This window comes from Carlito syrichta, unplaced genomic scaffold (assembly GCF_000164805.1).
Source record: "Carlito syrichta isolate Samal-C Ts95f unplaced genomic scaffold, Tarsius_syrichta-2.0.1 Scaffold305876, whole genome shotgun sequence".
Taxonomy (NCBI): Eukaryota; Metazoa; Chordata; class Mammalia; order Primates; family Tarsiidae; genus Carlito; species Carlito syrichta.
In genome coordinates, this window is record NW_007249972.1 from 272,040 (window position 1) to 289,109 (window position 17,070).

The 17,070-nt window shown below is 37.9% G+C and overlaps 1 pseudogene; it reads left to right on the forward strand.

Annotated features, from left to right (window-relative positions):
* The first annotated feature begins 4,468 nt into the window (after positions 1–4,468).
* Positions 4,469–5,379, forward strand: LOC103265182 (annotated as a pseudogene).
* Positions 5,380–17,070: the final 11,691 nt, after the last annotated feature.

Consider the following 17,070-nt stretch of genomic DNA (forward strand, 5'->3'; position numbering starts at 1 on the left):
TTATGAATAGAGGCAATAAATCAAGTATTAGAATTCTTGTGATTTATCACCAAAAGTAAACACAGATCTTTTCCTATCACAGCATAGTTGTTGCAGGTATCTCATAAGATATTTATTCTTACACTAATTCAAAATTACAGCAGCTATTAGACTGCCGCTAGATCTTGTAATTTAATGCATTCATAAAAAGTACATCACACATGTTAAAGATATTTTGATAAATGTATTTCAAAATAATTGTCTTTTTACATACTATATATATCCTATACATGTAAAAACATGTGTACTAAATGTTTTTATTCATGGGAGTTTGAAGTTTTAAAAGTTTGGAGAATACTGGTAGAAAAATGGCCTTGGGTGAGAGAAAAAACCTGAAGGTGAAACATTCAGGCAGGAAACTAATATAGAAGTAATCCAGGAGCGAATTTATGAGGATCTGAAGTAATGCATTAAAAAAAGGAGAAGAACCCCCTAAAAGATATTTCCTACAGATATTAGCTGTAGTGACAGATAGCTAATTTAAAATAACAAGCTTCATATTTCTAGTTTGAATATTGATTAAGCTATGATAAAGAAACACAGAATTATAACAATTAAAAAAAACCCCCACAGCATTCTTAAGTATCAGAATGGCATTAAACAGTTTTTAATAATATAAAATAATAGGAATAAAGTAATCCTGTGCATATTTGCGCATGTTTGGAAATATGCACATAAATGTCTGTAATATTTTGTATTGAGGGCAACTGTAGCTATTTATACCTATTAAGACTTATTTTAGTATGTTTCTTTCTAATTCATTCATAGGATCACTTTATAAATAGTAAAATTTGGGTTAAGGTATTTATAATATTCCTGAGCTTCCCTAAACCATATAATCAGGTGCTAACTAACATCCACTTTATTCAAAAGTCATGTCAGGGATTGCAGTATTTATATTTTAATCTTATTTGAATTTTATTAGTAAGTCTAAAAATATAGTAGGGCCCTTTTCCTAAACTCAGAACTCAAAGGCTTCTTGAACTTTAAAATTTTAAAGACAGCAGAACATACTCTGAGCCACCTGCTACATAAAGACTTGTACTATCAAGATTTTTCATTTATGACTTTTGGGTCATAAATAAAAATTTATCAAAATCACTTGAACTATGTTTATATCACTTCCCTATCATCAGCAGCCTCCCCTCCAATAAGATATCCAACCGATATTTCCTAAAGTGAAAAGTTTGTAGTGAGCTTCATGAAGAAGTATGGTATAAAAGATCGGGACTTTCATATAAAAAAAACAAAACCTGGATTTGGATAGCTAATCCATTACTTACAAACTTTGTGCCTTAAATAATTTGCTTTTTTTCCTCTGAGTTTCAACTTCTTTCTCATGAACTTGAGGTATCATCATTTATCCCACACTGTTTGTGTGACTATTAAATGAGAGACAGTACAATACCTATGTAAACTTCAACAGCTATTGTGTGTACCAAAAATCGTTAATTTCTAGTCCCTTACTGACTTGAAAATAGCATCATTACAAGAAATGTGACCAAACAGTTTGACCTTTACAAAGCCTTGGCAAAATCTCTACAAAGGGAACTATTTTGCGCTAAGGTAGGACTTTCTAAAGCTTCGTTTTACAAACACAGAGCACCTGTCACTGTAAGTAGTGACACTTTAAAAAAAATCTCTGTTCTCTTACAATGTATGTATGTATGTTTCTAAACAATTGAAATGGAATTCTGTTTGATCCAGTGTTTGTATGTTGGATTTTGAGGTACTGCACACCTTCCCAGGGGAAATTATTTAAAATGCCAATAAAAATTTTCCAACAAATATCTCTGGGCATGTAATGGCTGATCACATCTACAGCAGTTAATTCTGTAATTTCTTAATACACTATGTATGTATGAACAGTTGTAGGAGCACTCCATTTATTTGTTTTGGATATGATGAATTGTTTGTGATGGTATTATTTTTTCCTTTTCCAAAGTTGTGGTTAGATTAACCACTAAAGTATTCTGCCAAATGCATGTCCTGTTGAAGATGTTGTATTAGGGAAATGCGCTTAACAATGACAGTATTAGCAGCTAAAATCTACCGACTTCTCAAATGAAAATAGTAACAAATGACTCGCCTATGTCATCCCTCCTAATCCTTAAACCTTCCCATGAGATGGGTGTTTTCGGAAACTGAAAGTAGCTTGCCCAAGGTCAGAAAACTTGTAAATGGCACAACTGACATCCACACTCAGGCCTTTTTCCAAAGCCCAGTTCCTTAACCATGATGCTACACAGCTCTTTGATTTCTGGATGAGTGAGTGGATATCTGAACTCATCATGAAATTTTATGGTGTGTTAAAATGTTGAGAATTTCAGAATTCTAAAACAGTTGGTAAAAGTTGGAATTTGAGAATGGATGTGAAAATATTATAAGCCACTTGATTTCCTAGAACCAAATAGAAATCAAAACAGTCCATGGTCAAACAGCTAATTATTAGAATATATCAGAGAACAAAAGATAAGCAGAACACCAACTACTGAGAGGTCGGGTGACAAAGATTGCCAATGCTTTTTCCAATGGATCTGAAAATCTTTATCATTTTGATCCTGCTACCAGTACACCTTCTTTCTTGGTCTGTGGAAAATCAGTGGGTTAAATTCTAATGCCAACTTCAATAATGGAGGGTTTTAAATATATGAGGCAATTGAGGGAGGTATCCATGACATTCAATTCTGTGTCCTCTATCCTCTATCCTTTGTCTGAATTCTAGAGTTCTACTCTCTAAGTACCTGCAGCTATTTACCACCATTTTTAAACTTCAACATATATAAATTTAAGAGGGCTCTATGCCAAAAACTAGTACTTGGTAATGAGACCACCAGGAAAGGCATTAGCCTCTAAGACCTAATTGCTTGTGTTCCAGTCCCAGCTCTGTCATTCATTACTATGTGACTTTGAACACATCATCTAACCTCTCTCTGATTCAGGTTTCTGACCTATGAAATGGGAATAATAATACTTATATCATGAGATTGTTATGAGGATTATATGTGTATGCTGAGCACAGTAGTGGAATTGTTGGCTATTATTATTATTATTACTATTACTAGTGCTATTATCGTTTTCTTAATCATTCAGGGTGAAAAGTACAGTCTTTTCTATGAGTTACTGGCAGTGGGGAGGATGGGAGAGTAATGTGTAGGGAATAGTCACTCCCTTCATTTCTTCCTTTGGAATATTTATTTCATTTTCACAGCCACCACCCTAATTTAGGCCTTCCTACCTTTGATCTACTGCATTATAATAGCAGTCTTCTTGTAGCCAGTTACTTTTCTCCTACAGTTTATACATTATACCACTAGATCTTTTTTTTTTTTTTTGAGTTGGAGCCTCACTCTGTCACCCAGACTGGAGTGCAGTGGCATGCTCCCGGCCACTGCAGCCTCGACCTGCTGGGCTCCAGCAATCCTTCCGCCTCAGCCTTCCTAGTGACCGGAACTACAGGCATGCGCTACCACGCCTGGCTAATTTTTGATTTATTGTAGAGATGAGGTCTCACCAATTTGCCCAGGTGAGTCTCGAACCCGCGGGCTCAGGCAGTGCACTCACCTCGGCCTCCCAAAGTGCTGGGATTACAGGCTAAGCCAACCAGCCCGCTGATCTATCTTTTTAAATGTTGATTTAATGGGATTGCTCTCCTACTCAAAAATTTTCAATGTCTAATGCTATAGCGCTTAAGGGGAATTACTCATTCTGGAACTTCAATCCAGCCCAACCTACATTTCTAGCCTCACTTTCCTCATGTTTGCCTGTCAAGGAAATTCTAGGTGATCCAATCCACTCACTTCTTCATATTCTTCATACCTTCCTAGGGCCTGGAACATCCTCTTCTCACTATTCAAATTCTATTTGCCCTTCAAGGACCAGCTCAAATCTCCTTTCTTCTAAGAGGCTCTAGATTTGGAACAGGAAGAGAACATCAGATTAAAATGTCAAACTTTACTAATTCAGAGTGGACATATATTGCATATGATTATGTAAAAAGCAAAGGAAAGATAGAGTTTGATAAATACTCTATGAATTATAAAATTTTAAAACTATTCAATTATTTTTATATGTTATATAGTGTCTTAGTCCATTTGTGCTGGTATAATAAAATACCACACACTGGGTGATTTATATTACAGTTGACCCTTGAACAACATGGGTTTGAACTGCATGGGTTCATTTATATGTAAAATTTCCTTTTGCCTCTGCCACCTGGAGTCAAGACCAATTCCTCCTCTTCCACAGCCTAGTCAACATGAAGACAATGAAAATGAAGACCTTTATGATAATCCACTTCCACCCAATGAATAGTAAATATATTTTTCTTTTTTTTTGATTTTCTTAATAGCATTTTCTTTTCTCTAGTTTACTTTAACAATATAGTTGATAGACATGGCTGTTGGAGGGGTCTGGAAGCGCAGCAGTCATGACCGGACATTGTGTGCTCAACAACGGTGCCAAGATGTCTATCCTGGGACTGGGTACCTGGAAGTCCCCTCTGGGCCAGGTGACCAAAGTTGTGAAGGTGATGATCAATCTCAGGTACCACCACATCGATTTTGCCCATGTGTATGCTCCAAGCAAAACACTGTGAGCAGGTGGTGACGTGCCAGGCGTTCTTCAAAGTCAGCAAGCTGTGGTGCATGTACCATAAGAAGTGCCTGGTGAAGGGCGCCTTCCTTAAGACACTCAGCAACCTGCAGCTGGACTACTTGGACCTGTATCTGATCCACTGGGCTTTAAGTCTGGGAAGGATTTTTTCCCATTGGATGAGTCAGGCAATATGGTTCCCAGTGACACTGACATCTTGGACGTGTGGGCGGCCATGGAAGAACTGGTGGATGAAGAGTTGGTGAAAGCTATCAGCATCTCCAACTTCACCAACCCCAGATCAAAAGGATCTTAAACAACCTTGGTTTAAAAGATTAGCCGGCAGTTCACCAGATCAAGTGCCACCCGTACCTAACCCAGAAGCCAGTGCAGTCCTGACAGGCCAATGACAGCATGGTGACTGACTACAGCCCCCTTGGCTCTCCCAACAGGCCCTGGGGCAAGCCCAAAGACCATTTCCTTTTGGAGGACCCCAGAATCACAGTGATCACAGTCAAGCATAATAGAACTACAGCCCACATTCTGATTTGGTTCCCCATACAGAGGAATTTGGTGGTAATCCCTAAGTCTGTGACACTAGGACTCATTGCTGAGAACTTTTAGGTTTTTGACTTTGAACTGAGCAGCCAGATGACGACCACTTTACGCAGTTACAACAGGAAATGGAAGGTCTGTACCTTGAAAAGCTCTGCCTTCCATAAGGATTACCTGTTCCATGAGTTTTGAAACTGTGGATGCCTACTCTTCTCCAAGTTGACCTACACCCACGTCCTGCCTTATTTTTCCTGGCAAGTGTATTGCAATCTATGTCCCTTGATTGCAGATGGGACAGCAGCCTGCAGACTGAGGCCAAGGGCTTGTTTTGCTTGATGCTGGGTCTCCTCCAGTTTTCTTTGCCCTTCTTTTTGCCCAGCTGGGGAAAGCAAACCTGAATACCAAGGAGAAACAGAATCTACAAGTCAAAATAGTGCCACTAACAGTTGACTTTTGACTACTTGTATCCATAATCTTTTCAGCAAGACTTATCTTTGCCTCAAATACAAAAGTACTTTTGTGAGCTTAAGAAATACACACACACACACACACACACACACACACACACACCCCCATATATATATATATATATATATATAGTTTGTAATATATGATATACCAAAATATGTGTTAATAGGCCGTTTATGTTATCAGCAAGGCTTCTGATCAATAGTATACTATTAGTAGTTAAGTTTCTGGGGAGTCAAAAGTTATATGTTTTTTCAACCGAGCATATTGGTAGGGGTGGCTGGCATTCCTAACCCCAATGTTGTTCAAGGGTCAACTGTAATAGAAATTTAGTTCTTACACTTCTGGAGATTGGAAAGATCAAATGAAGGTGTCTGTGTATTTGGTGTCTAATGAAGGCTGCTCTCTGCTTCCAAGATGGCGCCTTGCTGCTACATCCTTTCATAGGGATGAACATTGTGCCCTCACATGGTGGAAGGGATGGAACGGAAGGCACAGAGAGGTCTTTAAAGCCTCTTTTATAGGGGTATTAATTCCATTAACAAGGGCAGAGCCCTTATTACTGACTTAATTACTTCCCCAAAAGCCCCACTTCTTTTTTTTTTTTTTTGAGTTGGAGTCTCACTCCATCACCCAGTCTAGAGTGCCATGACACGCTCATGGCCACCCAGCATCGACCTGCTGGGCTCTGGCAATCTTTCCGCCTCAGCCTTCCAAGTAGCTGGAACTAGAGGCGCATGTTACCACGCCCAGCTAATTTTTGATTTATTGTAGAGACGAGGTCTCCCCAAGTTGCCTGGGCTAATCTCGAACTGGCAGGCTCAGGCAATCCACTCGCCTCAGCCTCCCAAAGTGCTGAAATTATAGGCTGAGCCACCGAGCCTAGCCCACTTCTTGATATTATCACCTTGGGGTTTAAGTTCCAACATGTGAGTTTTGGAGAGACACATACATTAAAACCATAGCATATAGCGATAACAAGCAATTGTTGAAGAAATTAGCAAAGGGCCTGCTGTAATCTATTTTAATTAATAGGTTGCATTGTGTACAACAGGATGTTTGAAATAATTGGTCAAGATCAAATTAATAGCCCCATCATCTCAACTATCTGTGCTTCTGTAATGTGGCAGTTGTATTCCTAAGAAATCTTCCATGATCCAAAAAAAGTCAATAGAAAAAAGAGGAGTTTCAAATTTATACCATTATTGTTTCTGAAGGAATTTTGATAATAAATGCTTTCTTATAATCATAAATATATAACTATAAAACCTAAACATTATTGAGCAAATACAGTATTATATCATATCAAAACCTTTCTCTATTAGTTTTTGCACCACCATTAGACAGTTTCTTGCCATTTCGATCATCACTGATGCAATAAATACAACAAAACTGACCCCCCCCAAAGAAAAAGGTTGTGCTAGGAGTTTTCCCATTCAGACTGGGGAAAGTTCTTAATTACGAATGCATTACAAATACATGATCGTGTAATGCAAATTGATATTACTAAAGTCTGTACTGTATTTGAAAAATCTTCTCTCATAAAAAATAAAATGTGAATTTCAAAGTCACCTCGCTGAATTATCAGAAATTGCCAATTAGAGGAAAAGTAGTTCATAGACTAAGACCCAGGAAACCTGTATTCTAATACAACCTTGGGCAAATCATTTACGCTTCTCAAGGCTTGTGTTTTCTAATGTAAAAAATAAAGAGCAGGACTAGATAATTTCTAAGATCCTCAAAAACGTCAATATTTTTTCTTTTCTTGCCCACAGGGCTACAAATTATTTGTGTAATGTTCTATTACTTACCTTGACCTTAAAGTTTTCAACATGTCTATTCTCACTTATTTTTAAAATTAGGATGTAACTCAGCAGGAACATAATTATAAACTTTGAGGGTTTTTTTTGTGATTCAGAAGACATTTTGGGTCTTTTGTGATTCAGAAGACACTTTGGGTTTTGCCATGTTCTATTCTAAATACTGTGTAATAACACAAAAAAATTAAAGTGGTTATTTTTTTCACGCATTTTTCTCTGCATTTCACATATTATGTATTTTTTAATGACTCTGTAAAACCATAATACATGACTTCACTTCTAAAACTCACTAGTTTACCCTTTCAGCTTTTTGCTTTCATAGTATTCCACAGACACAGTCCCTATTGGGTGGCCGGGGCAGTGGGTGGGTGCGGGGTGGGGTACGAGGACTAAATAATTCTGTAACAACTAGAATTTAATTTTAAATCTGAGATCACATCAGATCTTTTGACTAAACATGGCGCTCTCTGCTTTGCTGGTGAGAAAAAAGTGTAACCCTCTCACACCAGTTCCTTTTGCTGACCCTCTCCTGCTTTCCTTAAGTATTTCCCTAAGTAGCTAGGAGTCTTCCCCATCTTTCTCATGTGATTCAAGACACTAGATTGTATTGTGATGAGTGGAAACCTTTTCGGGAACCTGCAATTTAACTTTTTTAAAAAAATGACATGTATTGCTATTGAGCAATACGACTGACTGCATATAGGACATTGATTTTAGAGACAATACAATTAGTTTCATAACCCAAGTAATGGCATCTGGGCAATAGCATTAGGAAAAATGCTATATTTAAAAAAGCCAATAAACGTAGTCATTATCAATGTACAAGAAACATCTCTTTCTAAACAGAATAGTTTATATTTCAAACATGCAGAACTGATAAGGTAGATAATTCTTTACAAATCAGAAGCCCCCAGTTCCTTGGAAAACTTAAAGCACTAAATTTGAGGACTTTCTAGGTAGTTAAATGGTGACACCTACCGGACAAATGTGTCACTGCAGCCTGCCTATTTAAACATCTATGAAGAGAGGGTTAAATAGTTGGCAAAGTCCTAAGAGCAAAATGAGAGGTTCTTATTCATCGGAGATATTCATATTTGTGGATAAATTATAAGTTTTAAAATTAGATAATATACTTCACATATGTAGCTATTTTGTGGTTTTCGCAAGGTCTATGTGTGTATATGTATGTATGCATACACATATATGCATATATATGTGCACATATGTATATATATATGCGCTAAAAGGACATTCATTAATCACATTAGGTTACTTTTTACTATAAAATAGAAGGACTGTAAGAAGCCTACAAAAATCATCCTATAAATTTAAAAAATGTTAATAAAAAAAAAAGAAAGAGGGGGGCATAGTGAAAAGGTCAACAGTTAAAGGCAAGCCTGAACTTAGCTCCTAATGCTCATTGGGACCAAATTTTCAGTGCTCCCAACAATGGGGATCTACTATTTGAAATGATTGTAATGAGATTTATTTTTACACAGAACTTATGGAATTGATCAATCTCAGTGCTTTTACATTATTCTTCATAATATAATGTCAGAAAAATGATTATATTACGCTTCTACAGAGTCTTCAACTTGCCTGTGAAAACAAACTACTTTAAAATGAAAAATATGATTAGTTTGAGAAGCAGGCTTAGGAGTTCTGATTGCCCTGAACAGTATGTTGCTTTTCGCTTTATTGCCACACTTCTAAGTTGCTGGGAGGAACTGGGTGTGTTAACTATCATACACAAAACTTCCATAACAAAATCTACAAAGCTTTGATGGTCTCAACTTTAGATCATTTAGTTGTATCTCTATTTTAGATTCCTTGACCAACTTTCAGATTTTTTCCAATATGCTAAAATTTTTGCTTCTGGAAGACATTATTGTCTTGAACCAATGTAGAATTCTGGCTTATCAGCATAAAACTACCCTGTGGATTAATTTACATTTGAGTCTTAAAACACTATAAGTAGGGAGCAATCTAAAAGCCAAGTGTGCATCCATTTGAGATTGTTTGCCTCTTCCAGATCACTAATTCATGCTCCAATGTCCCAGGAGAGTTAACTTATTTCCCATGAGTGACCACTTGACTCTGAGAAGGTAATTTAACTCACCCAGGCTTAACAGAGGTCAAATCTTATTACTATAACTTGGTTACACTGTAGTGAACATAGTTTGCCTTTCTCTTTCCCAGCTTGTTTACTCGGTGCCAGAACTAAGTCTTCTTTTTGACCACTAGTAATTTAACTCAGTTTGAATGACTACCAATCCTGCAACTGACACTTAAGGTTGTATGACATCGAAGATGGAGTTCATATTATTTAGAATAACTTTAAACAAGAGTAAATGAAGTCACATACACTGCAAGCAAAAAACAGATTGCATTTCCTTCTGTAGTCAAATAGGAATGTGGTCAATAAAATTCTTCTAAAAACATTATTGTTGGTTTCAATGTTGAGAATCTAATGTAATCACAGATTTTAAAAAACAGGGGTGATAAAATAGCAATTAATGAACAGTAACCATGAACCTTCATAAAGGCAAAACCCTGAAATTATAAACTGATGATGAGTCATGGAGGCATTTTTTTTACCCCTGAAAGTGCTGATTTTCCAGGGTTCCCTTTTTGACATTAGTAGGGTTTTTTTTTTGGTCTCTCTAGTCTTACCATTAAAAATAATTGTCGTCTGATAGTAATGCTGTCATTTACATAGGGCCACCAGATTCAGCAAATAAAAAGAGGAATAAAAAGAGGACAGTAAGGTAAATTTGAACTGCAAATAAAAAATAATTTTTTAGTACCATTCAATATTTGGGAGATAAGCAGTATATTCCATTAAATAGACTATTCCAATTATGCTGATTAAAAAGTGTTACAATTAAAAACAGGTTGAACTAGTCTGAAACTATAGTCATGCATCTATTAACTACAGGGATGTGTTCTGAGAAATGCCTAGTTAGAAGATTTTGAATTAAAGTGGATACCAAGACAAAGCTCCAGTTTGACCCTAGCAAATCTGGATTTACTCTTCTGAACCATTAAACTAATCAGCATCTAATTCACAACACCTATTACTGAACATCTACATGTCAGGAACTGTGTTTAACCATTCTTCTAGTAACAAAACTGGACCTTTTGGCAGGTACTTTTTCACATAGTCTGTGACAAGGATGGCTTTGTACTGTTGAAAAACTAAAGCAAAATAGCATATACAGTTGCAACAGAAGCTATGAGTACAAACTAGTGTTTGAGAAGTTTAGTGCCTATTTTTGTATCAATCATTAAATTGCTAGTTTAGAATGCAATTTGATACAAAATCATATCCATATGAGAATATGTAAAAAGTTATCACTTTAATCTTATATACACAAAATTAAATTAGTTCTTTTTTTTTTTTTGAGTTGGACCCGCACTCTTGTCACCCAGTCTGTAGTGCAGTTGCACATTCATGGCTACCATAGCCTCGACCTTCTAGGCTCAGGAGATCCTTCCGCCTCTGCCTTCCAAGTAGCTGGAACTACAGGTGCATACTACCATGCCCAGCTAATTTTTTGATTTATTGTAGAGTAGAGGTCTTACCAAGTTGCCCAGGCTGACCTGGAACCTCTGGGTTCAGAGCCTCTATTTTTATTTAGAACAATGAGATTAAAGCAGACTATAGCAGTGCAACCTTAGCTGTTTAGCTTGTTTTCATTTTAAGGAAGCTAAGTTAATGACTATGGCATCTAATAAATACACCGAAGTAAAAACTGTGACTGTGCCCAATATGCAACATTTCATAAAATAACCGAAACGATGAAAGAACTGTTGGATTAATACTTAAAAAGAGGAAATCTTCAAGGATGACTCAATGTTAGGAACTCCAAAGAGAATGATTTAACCATTCGGGGTTTAAGACGTTTTTGGAAAACTCAAAACCCTTGGCAAAACTGATCATGCTATAAACAGTATAAAACATATCTAATAACAAAATTATAATAAAATTAAAATGCTTTGTAAACTTGTTTTATTTAACGTAAACATTAATGTATAATTAATTGTATCTAAATATTTAAAAAGAAAAACAATAGTTTCGTTTCAAAATATCCTTAAACTATAAATTTTAGTTCCTTTTAAAAACTGGATTCAGTTTAAGGGCTTTTCCCTAGTACCAGTTATCTTTGAATTGAATCTCCCACTATTTTGAGAGTTGATTTGATTGTATTTTCAAAAACTTTCTATTAAAGTATACATATAAAAAGTGCATGTAAGTTTGAAAAACTAAATTACTTGTGTGGTTACTAAACTGACTGGCAGTTCTAAATGCTAACCTCAGACCCAGCATTTCTAAAGTACAGACCCAAAGATGTTCACCAAAAGATATTTACTAAAAAAAAAAAAAAAAAAAGATATTTACTTCTACTTATAAAAATTAAAACCAAAATCTATGATCCAATTCGTATTTTCACCTTGTATGATCATGTTGTTTTTTTTTTTCTTTTTTTTTGGAGTTGGAGTCTCACTCTGTCGCCCAGACTGGAGTGCAGTGGCCGCTCCCAGCCACCGCAGCCTCGACCTGCCGGGCTCTGGCGATCCTTCCACCTCAGCCTTCCAAGTAGCTGGAATTACAGGCATGCGCTACCATGCCCGGCTGATTTTTTGATTTATTGTAGAGATGAGGTCTCGCTGCCCAGGCGGGTCTTGAACCCGCGGGCTCAGGCAATCCACTCACCTCAGCCTCCCAAAGGCACGGGATTACAGGCTGAGCCACTAAGCCCGGCCATGTTGTGTTTTTTAAAACAATATTTGTCTCCTCCAAGACAGATCTTTGTTCCTAACAGCTTTATTTAACCTTCCACATTTATATTTGAAATCAAGAATTTTTATGCATGTATAATGTAAGAGTAAAATTACATTTTTTCTATATATCTAATTGGTCCAGCAATACATATTGAAAAGATCATTCTCTTACTTCACTAGTGTCACCTTGGTCATTAATCAAGTGACTGCTTATGTGCTTTTTATAGTAGTGATATGGTTTTAAGTGATAACTTTTATTAATGATTGGAAGTCAAATGCTCAAAGCCTTAATTTAAATCTTCTAGATAATTAAGTTACAGCTCACATGTGTTCTAATGACACAAAGAGGGCAAAGAAAAACCTGTGAAAAAGTTTTAAATATCCTGGTTGGTAACAAGAGGAAGAGCAGGCCATTAGCACATGTTCCATCCTGTGGTTAAGTTTAGTAGGAAATTGGGTCCCTCTTTACAAGGACAGGAGGCAAATTTTAAGGAGAAAGAGAAAAAAAAAAAAAAGCAAACTGTGAGGTATTGTCCAGACATGGACTGCTTTCCCCTCTATACCTGGCTTCTTCCTGCCCTTTTCGTTCAGGGAGTGGTCTCTGACCAAGGCTGGTCTCAGAAGGGTATGCATATTCCCAGCAATGAGTCATGGGATCCAGGCAACCAAGTAAACCTGAAAACAATGTAGTTGTCAGGCTTAATCAATGTAATTGCAAACAAGGCATAACATTCTGAATGATTAAGCTCGATTACTATGATTATAAAACTGTGTGCTATACTGCCCCAAGGCGCAGATTCTTCACCCACCTGCAGCCATTGGTGCCTTCTGTGTAAGTTTTAGTAAATCTAAAGTAACTTCTCTTGAATAGGTAAATATTACATGCAAGCTTTCTCAGATTTGGGGTTACCATATTACACAAAGGAATTGTTCAATTGTATACTAGTACTGTATATAACCAAGTACTGTACAAATGAAGGAAAACACCAGTGACGGGTGGAGTAGCCAGGAAAGGATTCAGAGAAAGCAAGATTCAAATCCTTGAATTGCTTTGAGATTAGATCCCTCAATGCAAAGCATTAGATTTTGATTTTTTTTATTGCCTTAATTCATTAAATGTACTATCATATCCTGCTCTTATTTCCTCAGATGCCACTTTAACCCACTGAGTTTTAGAGCAAACTGTTAGTTCTAGCCCCGACTGAGCACTTGAAGCACCTGGGAACCTTTTAAAAAAATACTGATGGGCCAGGCACAGTGGCTCACGCCTATAATCCCAGCATTTTGGGAGGCCGAGGTGAGAGGCTACTGCCTGAGCCTATGGGTTTGAGACCAGCCTGGGCAACTTGGAGAGTCCTCATCTCGACAATAAATAATAAAATTAGCTGGGTGTGGTAGTGTGCACTTTTAGTTCTGGCTACTTGCACGGCTGAGGTGGAAGGATCGCCGGAGCCCAGCCGGTTGACATTAGGGTGGCCGTGAGCGTGCCACTGCACTCCATCCTGCCTGGGCGACAGAGTGAGACTCCAACTCAAAACAAACAATAAAAAAACTGGTATCCAAACCCCATCAAACTAGTGAAATCAATGTGGGTGTCGAGCCAAATCATCGGTACTAAATGTCCTCTCAGATGATCCAAATGTACGACTAAAGGTGAGGACTTCGATTCAGTGGTTCTCAGAGTTGTAGAATAAAATTCAGAACATCTGGTTAAATTTGACTTTAGATAAGCCAGTAGTGCCCCCTATTGACAAATACAGCTATGGCTGAAGGCATTATTGTCATGGCCAGGCGCTGCTACGGTTCTAGGTGGTAGAACTTAGAGAATGCTGCTAAGCATCTTAGTGTATAGGACAGTCCACACAACAAAGACTTATCTGGCTCAAAATGTCAAAAGTGCAGAAATGGATGAAAACTGTTTTAGAGCAACAAGCTGTAAGGAAAGTGTTAGGTTAAAATCTCAGCAGGGCCTCCACAATGGTCAGACTTTCTGCGAGGTGTGTCTGGTTTGCAATCTGGTGCCACGCAAAAAAGCTGCAAAGAGTTGCACAGAAATTAGATTGAAAAATTTGGTTTATTTAGAAAGTTAAATTAGAGAGAGAAGATCCATCTCCCCAAGGTAGGGGAGAGGGCCAAAGCCTAGGAAAACATAGCCTGGCCAGTGCTAGTTCAATGCCTTTTAAACGTTCCCCTTGATAGAGGCGATTAAGTTGACTGGGTGGTGGTTTGCTCCGTATCATCTCCGACAGCAGGTAAGCACATGTACTAACATTAGGTGACAGACAGCAGGTAGATGGGTGGGTTAGTCACATGCCAGCTGCCATGTTGATGCAGTCTGTGTCATGAAGTTCATGAAATGATTAGGTTACCTTGTTTACAAAACAAGCTGGAAGGGACTGTAAAGCAATTATGGATAGCAACCTCTGAGAAACAGGTTCGGTCCTTGGCTAGTGATTAGAGGGTTAATTAAAGTGAACTGCTAGAAAAGCATGACAGAACTAGGTAGTGTTAAAATGGCTACTCATTGGGTATACTGACTCCATCTTATGTCCTTTCAGAGATGAAATAGATTTGGAATTAAAAGCAGAATTTTGGGGCAAGCCCTTGGGGTCCCCTCCTACTGTGGGAGCTTTTCTGTCCTCTCCATAAATCCTACTTTCTAGAAACAAAAACAAACAACCCAGAATTTTCGCCAAATATAAGGATTAGGTTGATTTAACAAGTAGAAACCCAAGAAATACATAAGAGTTTTAAACTTAAAGTCAGAGAACTATTGTTTGAAGTGTAGCATTCTATAATTGAATTTTTAGTTATGTTTCAAAATTTTTCAAGAAAATTCACAGCATGCAGAGTTTAATGAATTCCTACGAAATGTGGCAGCAGTATTGGTTAATCCTAAAGTTCCTTCAGCTTACGTTTTGCCACTCTTTGATATTTTAAAATCAGACGCTTAATAGACTTCTTGATAATGACCATGAAGAGCAATATATATATATATAACTGAATCACAGCCATGTTCTGATGCTGGATCTTTTTTTTTTTTGAGTTGGAGTCTCACTCTGCCACCCAGACTGGAGTGCAGTGGCTGCTCCCAGCCACCGCAGCCTCGACCTGCTGGGCTCCCGCGATCCTTCCGCCTCAGCCTTCCAAGTAGCTGGAACTACAGGCGCACGCTACCACGCTCGGCTGATTTTTTATTTATTGTAGAGATGAGGTCTCGCCTGCCCAGGCGGGTCTCAAACCCGTGGGCTCAGGCAATCCACTCACCTCAGCCTCCCAAAGGCGTGGGATTACAGGCTGAGCCACCGAGCCCGGCTTGGTGCTGGATCTTAACACTAGCTTTGTGACCTGATGCATGCTTCTGTTTCCCATTTTGTCTACTATAAAATGAGGAATATGGATCAGATGATTTGAAGAGTACCTTTTAGCATTTAACTTCCATGTGCTTGATACAGTTTCATCTATATAACCAGCACCCAAAAACAAAGATTCCTAAGTTCTTGTCAAAATATAAATTTTACAACAAAACTTTTTTTTCAGTGATAGGTCCACTAACAATTTCAATGGCTCAGTCTTATTTTAAAAGGAAGTAAATTATGTTTAAGGTAGATAATTTTACAAATTCTTTCTTGTCCAGCGTCGTGATAAAATGATTTTGATTAAACTGACACCTGAGGTATTATTTTACTGCAGTTCATAATGGTTAACCATTCTATTATCATCAGTTAAGAGTCCCTTGGATTATATTTCTAAACCTGAATTTTGCCATAACACTTCAAAAAAATTTTTAAATTGCCTATTACTGTTTATCATGCTATTTGTTTCTGAAATGCCTGTTGAAACGTGAGGTGATAGAGTCCCACCACCATATACCCTCTCCTCATACAATACAGTACATGTATAGAACAGCCACCTATAGAAAATAAGTATCAGCCAGGCTCGGTGGCTCAGCCTGTAATCCCATGCTTTGGGAGGCTGAGATGAGTGGACTGCCTGAGCCCATGGGTTCAAGACCTGCCTGGGCAACTTAGCGAGACGTCATCTCTACAATAAATCAAAAAATTAGCCGGGCATGGTAACACGCGCCTGTCTTGGAAGGCTGAGGCAGAAGGATCGCCGGAGTCCAGCAGGTTGAGGCTGCGGTGGCTGGAAGCGGCCACTGCACTACAGTCTGGACAACAGAATGAGACTCTAACTCAAAAAATAAAAAATGAAGTATCATTTTCAACCAGTAAATGGTATTTCGTAATTGTTAAAACAAATGTTGAAATTTCAAGGGGACCTGACTCAAAGAACAGTGCAAGATAGGAGGAAATGCCCGAATAAACAATGTACACTCATGCACATTAGAATTGAGTGGTTCAAGGCAGTTGACCAAATATTCTTTGTTGTGGAGAGCTGTCCTTTGCACTGTAGGATGTTCAGCACTATTCCATCTACTACTGAGTGTTGTAGCACATGCCCCTCCATGTCCCCCCAAATTGTGACATTAAAAAATGTCTCCATACACTCCATACAAGTTTTCCCTGAGGGCCAAAGCTGCCCCAACTCAGAACCAATGAGAAGGCAAAAACTTTTTGTTTTGTTTTTTTTGCAAATGGGTGATCTATAATTGTGCACACAGTGTTTTACTCTGACGGGTACCAGAGCATATTATACAGTTTCATATGCACACAAAACATCAAAATGGGCACAACCAATTTGTTACAGTAAATGTGGCTAGGAACAGAAGGGCCTGGAAGGAAGCAGGGAGCAAGATGAGCATCTGAGGTGTTCTGTGTTTTGATCTGGTGCTGGCTACATAGATAAA